Raw genomic sequence first — 14,175 nt, forward strand, 5'->3', positions numbered from 1 at the left:
GCTGGGAAACATACCCGAATGCTTCTGAGGTTGTTTTTGGAACTGCGTCTGGCCAGATGGTAGAGGCGTCGGGCTTGGCAGCTGGACCAAGGCCCAGGTTGGGGACGAGGAGGGAGCAGCTGGGCACCAGGTGAATAATCGGGGGAGGCTGCTCGCTCATGAACGCAGATGGAGGGAGAGCAGAGGAGGGTCTTGCCAAGTTGTCCCTCTGGGTGGGACACCGGCAGCCGTATCACCTCCGTTCTGTTACCTTTTATTTTTTTAAAATCTTATTCATTTATCTTTAGAGGGGAAGGGAAAGAGAGAGGGAGAGAAATGTCAATGTACGGTTGCCTCTTGTGTGTCCCCTGCTGGGAACTGGCCTGCAACCCAGGCATGTGCCCTGAATGGGAATTGAACCGCAATCGTCTGGTTCACAGGCCTGCGCTCGATCCACTGAGCTACACCAGCCAGGGCCTCTGTTACCTTTTATTGAACAGGGCATCTCCCAGGCCAGAGGAAACCCTCAAAGAACAAGGACCCACTAGAAATGGTGTCTTCCCAGCTTGGCTCACTCGAGTGCCGTCTTCTCACTCTCTGCCATATCTGGCCCATATCCGCTACCTCGTGTTTTCCTCAACACTTTTCTTTAAAACATTGCCTCTTTCTAGTCTCTTCAACAACTTGACATAGCCACATGCAAAAGAATGAGGCTGGACCCCTACCGCACGTCATACAGAAAAATCAGCGCGAACTGCAGCAAGGGCCTGAAGCTGGAAGACTCCCGGAAGATAACACAGGAGTTAGATCTTCATGACCTTGAGTCTGGCAAAAAAAAAATCTTTTTTAAAAATGTTTATTTAGTTAGTTTTAGAGAGAGGGGAAGGGAGAGAAAAGGACAGAAACCTCAATGTGTGGTTGCCTCTCACATGGCCCTCACAGGGGACCAGGCCTGCAACCCAGGCATGTGCCCTGACTGGGAATTGAACTGGCGACCCTTTGATCCACAGCTCACGCTCAATCCACTGAGCTACACCAGCCAGGTCAAGAAAAATTCTTAAATATGACACCAAAGCACAACCAACAATAACAAGAAAATAGGTAAATTGGACTTCATCAAAATAAAAAAAAATTGGAGCATCAACAAACACTATTGACCAAGTGAAAAAGCAGTCTTCAGACAGAAAAAAAATTGCAAATTTCTATCTGATAAGGGTTCCAGAATGTATAGAGAAGTCCTAAAACTCAGCGACAATTAGATGAACACCCTGATGCAAAAATGGGCCAAGGACTTAAACAAACATTTCTCCAGAGAAGTTATGAAAGTTGCTGTGTGTGCATGTGTATGTGTGCGCGTGTGTGTGTGTGTGTGTGCGCATGTATGTGCGTGCACAGGGAGGCAAAGCCGCTGTGGTAGCAAAAGGGGCGGTCTCCTGGGATGTCGCACATGAAAAGATGCTCAATGGTACTAGTCGCTAGGGAAGTGTAGATCAAAACTGTAGTGGGAAACCACTTCACATCACTAGAATGGTGAGAATTAAAGAAAACAGCAAGTGTTGGTGAGAGTGAAGAAATCAGGAGCCTCATACACGGCTTGTGAAGACGTAAAATGGTGCATCCCCTTCGGAAAACAGCCTGGCAACTCCTCAAAAAGTTATACACAAAGTGGCCACGTGACCCAGCAGTTCTGCTCCTAGATGTACACCCCGGAGAAATGAACAGGTATTCAGCCCCGGCTGGTGTGGCTCAGTGGACTGAGTGCCAGTGGCAAACTGAAGGGTCGCTGGTTCGATTCCCAGTCAGGGCACATGCCTGGGTTGCAGGCCAGGTCCCCAGCAGAAGGTGTGCAAGAGACAACCACACAGTGAAGTTTCTCTCCCTCTCTTTCTCCTTCTCTTCCCCTCTCTCTAAAAATAAATAAATAAAATCCTTTTAAAAAGAAAGAGCGCTGGCTTAGGCAGCACATAGACTAAAATTGGAACCATACAGAGGAGATTAGCACGGCCCCTGTGCAAGGGTGACACGCAAATTCGTGAAGCGTTCCATATTTTTTCCATAATATCACACGTCGACTGCACTTGAATAATAAAATAGGAGCTTCGTGAATTCTGCTACTAGAACCCAACACACAGAGTGGGTTTCGTGCGTTCAAACCATCACTGAGAGCACATGAATGAACCTGACCTTTGAATAGCATGAATTTTACCGCAAAAACGACCAAATCGGCCTTACCATTCCTGATCGTAGGCTGGCCTTAAAGTACTCAGCAGAGGGACTCGTATCTCAAACAAGTGAGGTTTTATGAAGAGCTGTCAACGCCAAGCCGATGTCGGTCCTTGTTTCAGAGGTGACCCCTCCACACGGGCATCGGACAGCGCCTCGAGCGCGTGTAAGTGACAGGTACCGTGTGAGGTCCACTTCACACACACTCAGCCACATGTCAGTGGCGGTGTCAAAATCAGTCCATTCCACGCTCACCATTTGCTGTCTGTGGCCCTACACCCCGCTGCCCTCGGTCGGGGGGAGCACTCACCCCTCTCTGGCCCACACTGCTGCCAGCAGGTGCTCCATGCGTGTCTCCCCTCTGAATCACATGAGGACAGGATTTGTGCAGGCTGTGAATCTTGTCAGAATAAAGCCTTTACGTGGCAAAAATAAATAAATAAATAAATAAATAAATAAATAAATAATAAAAAGAAAAGAAAATAGGTATTCAAGCAAGTACTTGCTCATGAATATTTATAGCAGCACTATTCACAATAGCCAAAAGGTGGAAACAACCCAAAGGTCCATCAGTGGATGAATGGGTAAGGAGCACGTGGTATGTCCACACAGAAAACGATTCGGCGGCGATAAAAGTGCATGAAGTACTGATTTGTGCTACAACATGGATGAACCCTGAAAGCATTATGCTGAATGAAACAGCAGGCTGCGTCTTGCATGAATCCATTTATATAAAATGTTCAGAATGAATAAATCCGTAAGGACAGGAAGTAGATTAGTGACTGACAAAGGATGGAGGGAAGGGGAAAGCGGAATGACTGCTAGAAAGTAAAATTCGGAGGGAGGGGCAGCGAAAATACTTTGGAGTTAGTTGTTACGGTTGCATAACCTTGTGATTATATTAAAAACCACTGAATTGTATATTTTGTAAAAGGGCTTATCGTGTGGTATACAAATCATATCTTTTTTAAAAAAAAACAACCTTGCTTTCAAGTCTGGAGAAACGGGGACCCACTGGCATGACTGAGGCATTTACTCTCCATGGTAACGGGACCCACCTCAGAGTAACGCCATCATCCTCAAATTTTAGGTTTCAGCAGAGTCTCCTAGAGAGCTTGTTAAATTTCAAGCTGCTGGCCACATGCCCAGGGTCTCAAATGTAGCAGGAGCCCAGGCATTGGCATTTCCAACAAATCCCCGGGGGGTCAGGGCCCTGCTGGACCCAGTCTGAGAACCGCTGAATTAAGTCGTGTGAGGTGCTTTGTGTCTGACCCCTGATCAGGGCATCAGCATCGCCTGAGAACGGTTTCATTATTCCCACATCTGGAACTGGGAAGTTTGCCAGACCATCCTTATTATCTTGGCTTTTCAGTTGGGGAAACTGAGGCCCAGAGAAAGCAGTCATGGGGTCGTCAGGACTGGAGGTGGCAGGGATGGGACTTGCGCCCGAGGATCCTGGTCCAGGCTGAAGCCTCTTCCCAGGAAGGGAGCCAGCACACCTCCCCCTGAACTCCCACCTCCTGAAGCACCTGTCCGGTGAGGCCGTTTCAGACACCCACGCTCGCCCACTCCTTCCCTCCCAGCACAGGGTGCTGCCGGCTCCCTGGCCGCTCTGAGGTGTTAGCGGAACCTGCCACTCTGGATCCATTTCACTGGGGACCCGGCTTCCTGCCACCCCTTTCCCAGCCTCAGAGCAGGTCCCAGCCTGGTCCTCCCTGCCACTCCCTGCCCCTTCCCAGACAGACCCAGGCCTTGGCCCTAGCAGGTGGGGTTGCTGATGAGGCAGCGTCTAAACAAAGTCACAGAAGCAAGGGGAGGGGCGGGGCCCAGGTTTCCTGGGAGTCAGGTAACATACTCCCAGTGAAGCCCTCAGAGCTCACGGGGAGCCACTTCCTAAGGTCATCTCATTGCTGTTGTCAATTTTACAGAGAAGTGGCTTTGTCAGGGCAGGGGGTCTGTCGTGGGCTCATTCATTCACATACCTCCTGGGCACTTGCTCCAGGTCGGGGGTGTGCTGGGCTCTAAGGGAACACAAAGGTGATTAAAACTCGCAAGGTCACAGCCAGGTTGGGAAAGCAACACTGACCCTGAAACAGTCTCCCAGGGGTGTGTCTGAGGCGTGACCCCATAAAGAACAGCATGAACCATCAACCCCCAGGGCACAAGCCCAGGTTTGGTCCACACCAGAGGGACTGTCCCCAAGCAGCCTGCGGACCAGAGGTTCCCCGCAGTGTCCCAGCTCTCTCTTTCCAGATCCGGGCCAGAGGTAGTGGCACCTGGCTGACCCAGGAAGAGTGAGCAGGGAGGGCATCACCTGTCTGGGAACAAGCCGACCTGTGAGACTGCTGGCCGTGGGGAAACCAGGCCCTGGGGCTTAGTCATCAAGACACACTGCTTCGCCAAGGAAGCCACCTCAGCAAAGGACGGTGTTCAGGAGGGCAGCAACACGCTGCATTTCAGTGACTGTAAGAGGTCCCATTTCCACTCTAACATCTATGAAATCAGGGCGTGTCTTCACCGCGGCTGCTGGCCAGGAGCCTCTGCATGGAGCTGTCGTTTCCGGCTTGGGCCCAGCATTGCTGTGGTGTGGTATGGTGTGCGTCCCTGTGGCACGGAAGAGCATCCCGGAGACAAGAGGAGTGTCCTAACTGCGTGGAGCCACAGCCGTGGGCGCAGGGTGGGGAGGTGGGGAGGCGGACGTGATCAGCAGCACCCCTCCCGTGGGAGACAGAGTGGGGGCCCGCACGCTGGCAAAGCCAGGTCAGGGCCCAGCGCCCTGGCTCCTGGCCCAGCGCTGCGTTCTCCCCAGAAATGTACTTCAGAGTGGTCCCCTCAGGGCAGAGGGGTAGGGGAGGGCACAAAGGAGCCTTCTAGGGGTGTTGGACCCAGCCCTGGTTAGAGCCCGTGGTGTGCCATGGACGGGGATAGAAAGCTCTGCATCGTAGCACTTGCCAGTTTCCATGGTGCCAATATTCCCAGTGTGGCTGAGGTCAGGTGACTGGCCGTTTAAAAATGGTTTGCAAAATTCCCAACTATTTAACAATCAGCACGGATCGGGGAGGTGCAGGGACACGGGTGGAGACTCATCAGAGGTACTAAGATGTGTGTGCCTTATCATATGTCAGCTTTAGCTGCAGGTTTTTGAGAGCAGAGAGATAGAGGATGCTGAGCCGGCCACGCTGGTGGGCCCAGAAGACTAGGCTGTGAAACGCACGAGCTGAGTCAAAGCAGCATTTTACAGGTGAGGGTCGTCTTCATGTAAATGTCATTGCATTTGATATAAACGTTCCTTTCATGTGTGCACAAGAGTGATATATAAAACACACACACATACATGTGATAGGCATCCTAGTTGAATAAAAGAGCTCTTCTATTAATAAAAAACTCTAAGTGATTAGAGTATTGCCTCAGTTTATGTGACAGTACCTTTATTTCCTGTGGCGTATAAAATAGCGGCATGTCCATATTTAATGGTGCTGTGGATTTATTGAAATACAGTCATTCTCTTTGGGTTTTATGAGTATTCTCAAGAGTTGGCTAGAACACTGAGCCAAGAATCCACAGGTGAGTTTTAGGTCCGCATTTGCTGCTGTGCGACCTTGGGCAAGTCGGGCATCCTCTCCGAGCTTCAGCTGCTCTGCTTCTGAAGTAGAGACAATAACACTGTTGACCTGTAGCTGCTGGGAAGACTGCAGGAGACACAGTGTGTGGTTGCCGTTATGAGAGAAGCAAAGCTCGCTGAGAACACAACAAGAGCAGCTGTCGCGGTTGCCGCTAGACTGGACTCTCCAAGTCTCCCTCTGTGAAACGGCCCCAGGTTTGCTGGGAAAGTCCACTGAGCTAGCAGAAATGCCCTGCAGACGGGAAAGGGCTCTGCTCATGCTGGGCATTATTAGGAACAGTCTGAAGGTTGTGGGAGACAGACATGAAACACCCCAGCGCGACAAGACCAGGACAGGAACCATCACCCGAGGGCAAAAGTGAAAAGGGAACCTCAAAAACGCGAATCGAGGCTCAAAGCTCACTTCCACTCTTGGAAACATCTGTCAGTCCGTGGTTAGACCTGCTGTCCCAGCCTGGCCTCTCAGTCATTTCGGAATGGAGAAGTGGCCATGGGAACAGCCTCTTCGTCTGTGAAGGGCTGACGTCGAGGCTTGGGCAGAGGGTCAGGGAGAGGCATCTGAAGCCGAACTGAAAGAGCTCCCAAAGAGGCACCTCCTGGGGCCCCACCCGATGCGCAGCTGTCCTGTGGCCAGACCACGTGGCCCCGAGGCTAAGGACATGGTCTTCCACAGCCAGGAGAAGCTGCGTTCCAACCCCAGTTCTGCCCCCCACTGGCCCCGTGACCCTGACAACTCTCCTTTTCGAACCTCAGATTCTCCTGCTGAGAAACGGGGACAATAAAAACCTACTTTCAGGGTTGTTGGGAGGATTAAATCAGATAATGTCTGTAAGGCATATTTGTAGGGGCCTCGGAGAACATCCCTTTAACGTGGTGCTGGCACTGGGCAGACAAAGCCAAGTCCACCATCCTCCGCGCCCCCGAAAAATCGGTGGAACCCACGGGGAAATTCGCATTCCACGTGACATGGTTTGTGCTGGACAGGGAGGGAAGCACAGGGCGCTGCGGAAGGACACCGGGCACTGTCGCCCCACGCGGGGATGCCGGGAGGCTTCCTGGGAGAGCGGCATCGCGTCGGAGGGGTGAAAGTAAGTGGCACAGTGGAGGGCGGGGAGGGCATTCCTGGGGCTGGGACAGCAGGGGCAGAGCCAGGAGTCATGAAGTGACCACCCGTCCTGCTCACAGGGCTCCTGCTCAGAGACAGACCCCTAGGCCGGGCGTCCCAGGGAAACCAGTGTTCTTCCTCATTCTGAGCCGAAGTTGGAACTCAGCTGGCAGTGAGACAGGCCGCTGCTCCTCCCTCCCAAACTGTGGAGTGAGCTCCCCGGGGCCAGAGGCACTCACGGACTGCCACCTCTTGCCCCAAATGCATGCCCTCTCCGTGTTGCAGGGGACGTATGTCTTTGGGCTGCATTTCCCAGGCTCCTTGGCCAGCTGGAAACACCCTGGTCTTCTCTGTCCCTCGCCCGCCCCCCCCCAGCTCTCCCTTTCCTCGGAGCTCCAGCTCCTCTCCTCCTTTGCCTCGCCCTCATCCCCACCCCCAGACTGTCTCACTGGTTTCCCAATTGGTTGTCTGGCGCTGACCACGGGAACGTCATCTCCAGGGACCAGGACCTGGGCTGTCCTGTGTGCTGTTGTACCCCCAGGTCTGAAAATGAGCAGCTCTTCAGTTTGCAGAGCCTTGTTCTGTCTGTAAGACGCTTGGTCCACACAAGACTACAGGCTGGTGGTTTCTCACCACCGTCCCCCACTTCTGACGATGAGTAAAGCAAACCCCAAAGAGGTGGAGGGACTTGCCTGACATCACAAAGCCACGAAGTGGCAGAACTGAGACAGGATCCCGTGTCTTTCTGACGCCAAATCCCCTGCTCTTCAACATCATAAATTCTATCCCTGTTGACACATTCTTTGGGCCGTTCCTCCCCGGGAGTGAATCCCTGTCCAGCCGCCCAGTGGCTGCGGCCACTGACTTCGTTTAGGGGCTGATGATTCCCCACAGGGCGTTCAGAGTCTATGTCTGCCTTTCCTCATCTCTCTGGGCTTCAGTGTTTTCATCTGTGAAATGGGGTTATAATAATCCTCACAGTTTCCAACTGAGTCGGAGTTCAGTGAACATAGACATAAATAAAATCATTGTTATTTTATTTATGTGCATATATGTTAAAATAGTTCTAACACCAAAGTAGAACCTTAGTACATTCTCGATACAAAAAATGAAAACATTGCAAAGTTAAAGACTTCCTAGCAGCCACGGTCGGTTTGGCGATTCCCACATCTTTTCCTCCTCATCTGGAGAGATGAAGGGGAGCGATGAGATGAGCGTCACCATCCCCTCGAGTGCAGTTTTAACTCGATCTTCCCACTCAGCCCTGTCTCAGGGATGTCCCATGTTTTCCCTCCTGCCTTCCACTTTGCCCCCTGCCCGTCTGTGACGAGAGCTGGCAGGCAATATCTCCATTTTACAGATGGAAAGACTGAAGTTCCCAAAAGTAAATGACAGCTGTCTAAGGTCACACAGAAGGAAGGGGTGGGGCCACATCCCAAAGCAGGATCTTTGACTCTGTTATGGCTGAAGACACGCCCTCTGGGGTGAACTGCCCACCTAGGGACCGACCGCTTCATTCATTCCTTCATCCATTCATTCAACCTTTGCCCAAGGGCCTCCCACCAGCTGGGGCCTCCTGCTCCGGTAGAGTTTAAAACTGGCCTGGAGCACCTAACAGGCCAGAAGGGGATAAGAAATCTATAGCCGCTCCCAAGACAGGGCAAGTCACGTCCTTCCTGTCGGGAGAGAGATTCCAGCAAGAGGAGGAGAGAAGACCCCACAGGCATCTTCATGTCTGCACTGTTTATAGTTTTAGAGACAAGCATACATTCTTTTGTTACTAAAAAGGTAAAGAACAAAGTCAGTGGAAATCCAGAGACAGTGGCACAGCCAGCCAGGTAAAGCCAAATGAGAGACTGGGGGACTCGGGGCTTTCCAAGGGGGCCCCCAAACCCCTGGGATTTAAGACACCCGCTCCCAGGCGAAGTCTCAGGCTGCGTAATGGTACAAGGGCAGCGAGGAACTGTCAGCAGCTCAGGCCATTGAAAAGACCCCCGAAACCCAGAGGTCATTTCCTCCTGCAGTAGATGTATTTATTTTACGGATCTGGCCAAACGGAGGGGAGAAACTCAGGCTGTGCAGCGGAGGGGCCGAGAGAAAGAGGGGAAAAAAGAAAACAGCGCGAAGTGGTTTTTTACGAGCAGCACTAAATGGCCCACACGGCGAGTCTCACGGCCCGCTAACGAGGAAGACTCCAGAAAGTCTGGGGAACTGAGTCAGGGGAGCTGCAGGAAATCGGGTAAAGGTGGACAAAAATGCACGTGTGCCCGCACACCCTCCCTCACACATGTACACACACGTACACTCACACACATTTCACATACACACATGTTCTCTCACACATGCACATTCACATACTTGCACACCTCACACATTCACACACATTCACATGCATGCACACATAGCCACAAGTATGCACACACTTACACACAGTCCCCCACATTCACGCACACAGAGCCACGCTGACACACAAAAGGAGTTGAGGGAGAAAACAGACTCTTTGAGGAACCACCCCAAGAAGAGTCCCTTAGTTTTGAACTTCCCATGGTCAGGGCCACGGGCAGTGGTGAGGGAGAGGCGGCCACTGCCAGAGGCTCAGGCCAGCTCCAGAAAACTCCCCAGGTGCAGTCACCTGTGAGGGGCACCAGGGTTTCACTCCCTTGTCCTCCACTCCCCCTCCTGCAGGGCCTGGGAGCTGAACCTGGTGCAAGACCTTGTCCCTCCACACCCACCCCTACACACACACACCCACTTCAATTTCTTTTTGTCTGGGTGGAGAGCATCTTGACCAACCATCAAAACGTCCTCTTGGTTTTCCACAGTTGCTGGTCCCCAGCCCCAGGCTGCAGTAGGAGACGCTTTCCCCCACACCTGGCGTTATAGGCGGACCTAATGATGCTTCTAAGCACCGAGCGCTGTGCCCGAGACTCCGTGTACAGAGTCTTGGCAAGTAGGCGGAGTTACTTTTCATGTCATGATATTATCATCAGCAGGGACCTCGGCAGGGCCTGTCTCGGGGTGGGTGGGGCAGGGAACAAAAGGACAGAGGAAGCCGAGCAGCAGTGCTCAGGCAGGGAGAACAGAACTGGGTCCCGCAGAGATGCAGGTGGGGCCTGCGGGGCCAGGAGGGAGGGTCTGCTAGGGGGTCTCATGCAGCAGAGGGAGGGGTGCGGGCCGGAGTCATTCAGCTCACCCAGACTGGCAGTCAGATGGGGAAGCTGGATGTGGGCAAGAGCCAGGACGATGGGGCGACGGGCACAGGGCACTCGCTGCTGAGCATGGGAGTGGGAAGTGGCAGGTTCTGTCTCCAGAAGAAGGGGTGGGGTGGCTTGGAAGAAGTTTGGCCTCAAACAGTGTGACTGTGGGCTCACTGCTGACCCCTCTGCACCTCAGTTTCCTCTTTGGGAGTCTGGGGGTCCCATCCCCACACAGGTCTGTGGCTCAATCTGACGTTTCTGACGGTGCCTCACTTCACCCACAGCCGCCGCCCCTCCTCTCCTCGGAGCCCCCATAACTGGGGCAACAGCCAACAATTTCTGCTAATGGCCTCTCCTTCCAAAACAAACAAGCCAGGACTCACAGTCAAAGCGTCTGTTGGGTCTGCCGCCCGATCTGCTCTAAGCCCTGCCTTATCTCTTTCAGGCCCAGTTGCACAAATCCTGACCACGTGGGACTGTTGAGGAACAGTGCCAAGCTCTGGTGCGGCTGTAGCAGGACGTGTGTTCAGGAGGACAGGTGATCAGGCAGGTCCCAGACTGGCGAGCGCAGACTCCCAATTATTTGGGGTGCACCCCAGCCCCATTTGAACTGCCGGGCCCCTGCAGCGAGTCTGCCAGAGTGAACAGCGGAGTGAACAGCAGGTTCCTCCAGGAGGAAGTGCAGGTCTGAGCCCAGAGCAACGTGAGCCGCTCTCTGAAGGACGGACGGGGCGGGGGACAACAGTCACCAGGACCAGTGGCCTCAGAATCTGCCCCTAGCTTGCACTCTCTGCCCTTTTAGGGGCCCAGGCTGAGAGTCAGAGATATCACCCCATTTTCTAGGGGAGCCCAGGACAAGTCTTGCTCCCCAACTGTCCAGTACTGCTCCTCTCGCCGGGGTAGCCAGGGTGGCTGGGTGCTGCGTGGGACACACCCGACCTCACCTCCTTCCCACCAACCCTGCCCTTCATCTGATACTGACCCCGCTTCACCTCCAGGTGACACACTGCTCCTAGGGACCTAAGGTCTGTACACAGTGCTCAACAGTGGCTCAAGAGGTCAGGGGCCTTGGATTCTTGTGTGCTCTTGTACCCAGTGGTTCTCAACCAGGATGGGGGCGCGTCAGGGTTACCCAGTGGGGTGGGAGGCAGCTGTCTGAACTCAGCTTCAGCTCCCACCCCAGACCTAGTACACAGGATCCCCAGGGCCCCGGCCCTGAGTCGGGCTCCTGGGCCCCTGACAACTGTGCCCCTGACCTGTGGGGTGCAGTCCCAGGAGCCACAAGTCACACGATGGAGCCCTGGTTCAGCGTGTTATGAGCTGTGCAGCCTTGAACAAATAATCGAACCTCTCTGAGCTTCTGTTCTCATCCCTGAAGAGGGGATGATACTGGCACGTACCCTGCAGATGGCACCGAGAAACTAGGAGCGAATCCGGGACAGCACTCAGGGCCGGGCTGGGCGCAGAAGCAGCACTGCTGTGGCCGTGAGGCCGAGGACCAGCTGCTAGCCGCTGCCTGGCTCGCTTTCAGGCTGCAGGCTCTGTCTGTCCTGCCTTCCTGGCCAAACTGCCCCTCCCAGCCAGAGCTGCCACACGGGGTCGCGTAGTGGGTGTACTGCCCTCAGCGCTGTCGCTGCAGTTGGGGCTGAGATCCATCCCGAGCCCCTGCTAAGGGGGCGCTGGCTCATGCGCTGTGCTGTGAGGGGCGCGTTTCCTAATCTGCCCCAAAGCACCTTACAGGGAACCACTGGAGTTCAGGGGCCTGGGCCCAGCTTGCCCCAGCCGCTGCCGAGGGCTCCGGATCCGCATGTGCCCAGCACTCCAACCCCAGCTCAGCCTGTCTGAGAAAGCGGTGGCCAGTGCCTGGTTCCCAGTCCCTCCCTAGCAGGAACATGCCTGTCCCCGCCCCCCCACGCCCCCCACCACGGTGCACACAGGCTGTGGAGACTCTGTCTGACATGTGCACCGTCTACGGGGGTTGCAGGAGCCAGCTTGGCTAGGGAGAGAAGAGAACGGTGACCCCCTAGGGCCATAAAACCATATGTAATGTATATATTGGGAGGTCAACTTGGGAAATTTGAAAACCAATTTATTATTAGACGATATTAGCAAATGACTGTTAAGTTCCTTAGGCATGGGTTATACAGTAGAATTCACATTCTTAGAGGGTGGATTATTTAGGGAGCTGTGTCATGATGTTTACAACTTACTTTGAACTGTTTCGGCCAAAATATAGATGTAGCGAGCTAAAGATCTAACAGGAAAGTAAGAGGAATAGGCCAAGTGTCCCCAGCTGTCACACTGAGACGATGACGTGCGGATATATGTTGGGCTATTCTTGCATCTTTTTCACAATAAAAACACTGAAATAGGAATTTTTAAAAGGGAAGGGGGAAGGGGTCTCTGGAGCCACTTGAGGTCGCTTTGTCCCCTCCCATCCTGTACTCTGTCTCCGCGCCCAGGAGGGACCCTTCTGGGTGGACCCCTGCTTCCTCTGGGAGTGTGGGGGTTCCTCCCAGGGGGACACATGAGAGCCCCTGAGAAGCCAGTGACCTGAGAAGGGTGGGCCATCACCCTCCAGAACAGGGACAAGGAGCTCATGTCCCCGTCACCTCCTCACTCTCCAGTTACTCTTTGTGGGGTGAGAAATTCTAGAGGAAGATGTCCCCTGTGTATGTTGCGTAACAAACATGGAAATAACCCAACTGCCCATCGGTAGGGGCTTGGAGGCCTGCATTTAATAACTGTCTGTCTGTGCATTCTGACACGAAGCTATGTCCGTGCTATTCCGAGTGAGCAAGCAAGTTGCGGGAAAATCTGTATAATACGTTTTTAGAAGAAAACACCACATCTAGAAGATCATTGTGTATTTCTAGAGAAAGATCTGGAAGGTCTTCCTGGAGGTCACTTGCAGAGAGTGACGACCAAGAGAAACTTTCACTTTTCACGTCAAACACAAGTGCGTTGTTGGAATCTGTTTGACAACTCTGAGTGGCCCATGCCTCAGAGCTCTCGGTATGTGTCAGGCAATATGGTAATGCTACCTGATACTCACAAAGCACCTACTATGTGTCAAGAACTGTTCTAAAGGCTTCATGCATATTAACTCATTTCATCAGCATAATTTAAGTCACACTTTATTACCGTCTTTCCCAGTTAGAGACAAGTGAGGCCCAGAACAGTCGAGTGACTTGCCCAAGGTCACAGAGCCAGTAAGAGCCGGAGTTGGGGTTAGAACCTGGGCAGTCCCTCTCCATCAACAGTGCCATAGCAACTCCATTACACACATCACGTGGAGGCCCAGAGACCAGAAGTGCCCAGAGTGTGGATGAGTTTGGCCAGGGGCTGGTGGGGGAGGGGGGAAGGAACGGCCAGTCCTGTCATCGGTGGGGCACCTGGTCCTGCTGTTTGCAGGTGGTGACGACTTGCAAATCCCATCTGCTTCACACGTGCAGCCAAAGGAGGGCCTGGCCCGAAGACCCGGGTCCCAGCTGGGACTTGATGGCTCCAGGGCTCACCCCATCCCCAGAATTGTGGGAGCCTGGACAGAGTTGTCACACTGTCCCAGAGCCCCCCCTTATAATTCTGAGAATGAGAAGTGGCCCTACACTCTTAAGGAGACACACCCAGATGTTAGCAGTGGCAGATCAGGGGCGTGAAATTGTGGGTAATTTTTATTTCCTTCTTTGTACTTTCCCACAGTTTCCAGATTCTTATTCGGTGAACATGCCTGGCTATTATTATTAGAAAAAAAGCAATGTACTTTTTTTTTCTCGAGGAGAAAACAAAGACATTTGGCAGGAAGTATTTCAGCCAGTGAGAGTAAACTGTGTGGCCCTCGTTAAACCAAGAAGAGGAAATGGGAGAAGGAGAGAGGAGGAAACCAGCATTTGTTGGGCGCTCGCTTCCGCGGCATGTCTAGTGCCAGGGATGCTACATCCATGATCTCTTCCATCCCGATGACTACCCTGGGGGGCGGGGGCAGCGCTACAGTGCCCACTTTACAGATCGGGATACTGAGGCAGGCAGAGGGCAAGTGCCTTGCTTTA

The 14,175-nt window shown here is 53.2% G+C and overlaps 1 non-coding gene across 1 annotated transcript; it reads left to right on the forward strand.

Moving 5' to 3' along the window:
- The first annotated feature begins 1,924 nt into the window (after positions 1-1,924).
- Positions 1,925-2,031, forward strand: LOC118977869 (U6 spliceosomal RNA). The gene has a single exon (XR_005064625.1). It is a non-coding gene; the product is annotated as a U6 spliceosomal RNA (small nuclear RNA).
- The last annotated feature ends 12,144 nt before the right edge of the window (positions 2,032-14,175 follow it).

Source organism: Sturnira hondurensis, unplaced genomic scaffold (assembly GCF_014824575.4).
Source record: "Sturnira hondurensis isolate 20B ecotype Veracruz unplaced genomic scaffold, ASM1482457v3 Scaffold0021555, whole genome shotgun sequence".
Taxonomy (NCBI): Eukaryota; Metazoa; Chordata; class Mammalia; order Chiroptera; family Phyllostomidae; genus Sturnira; species Sturnira hondurensis.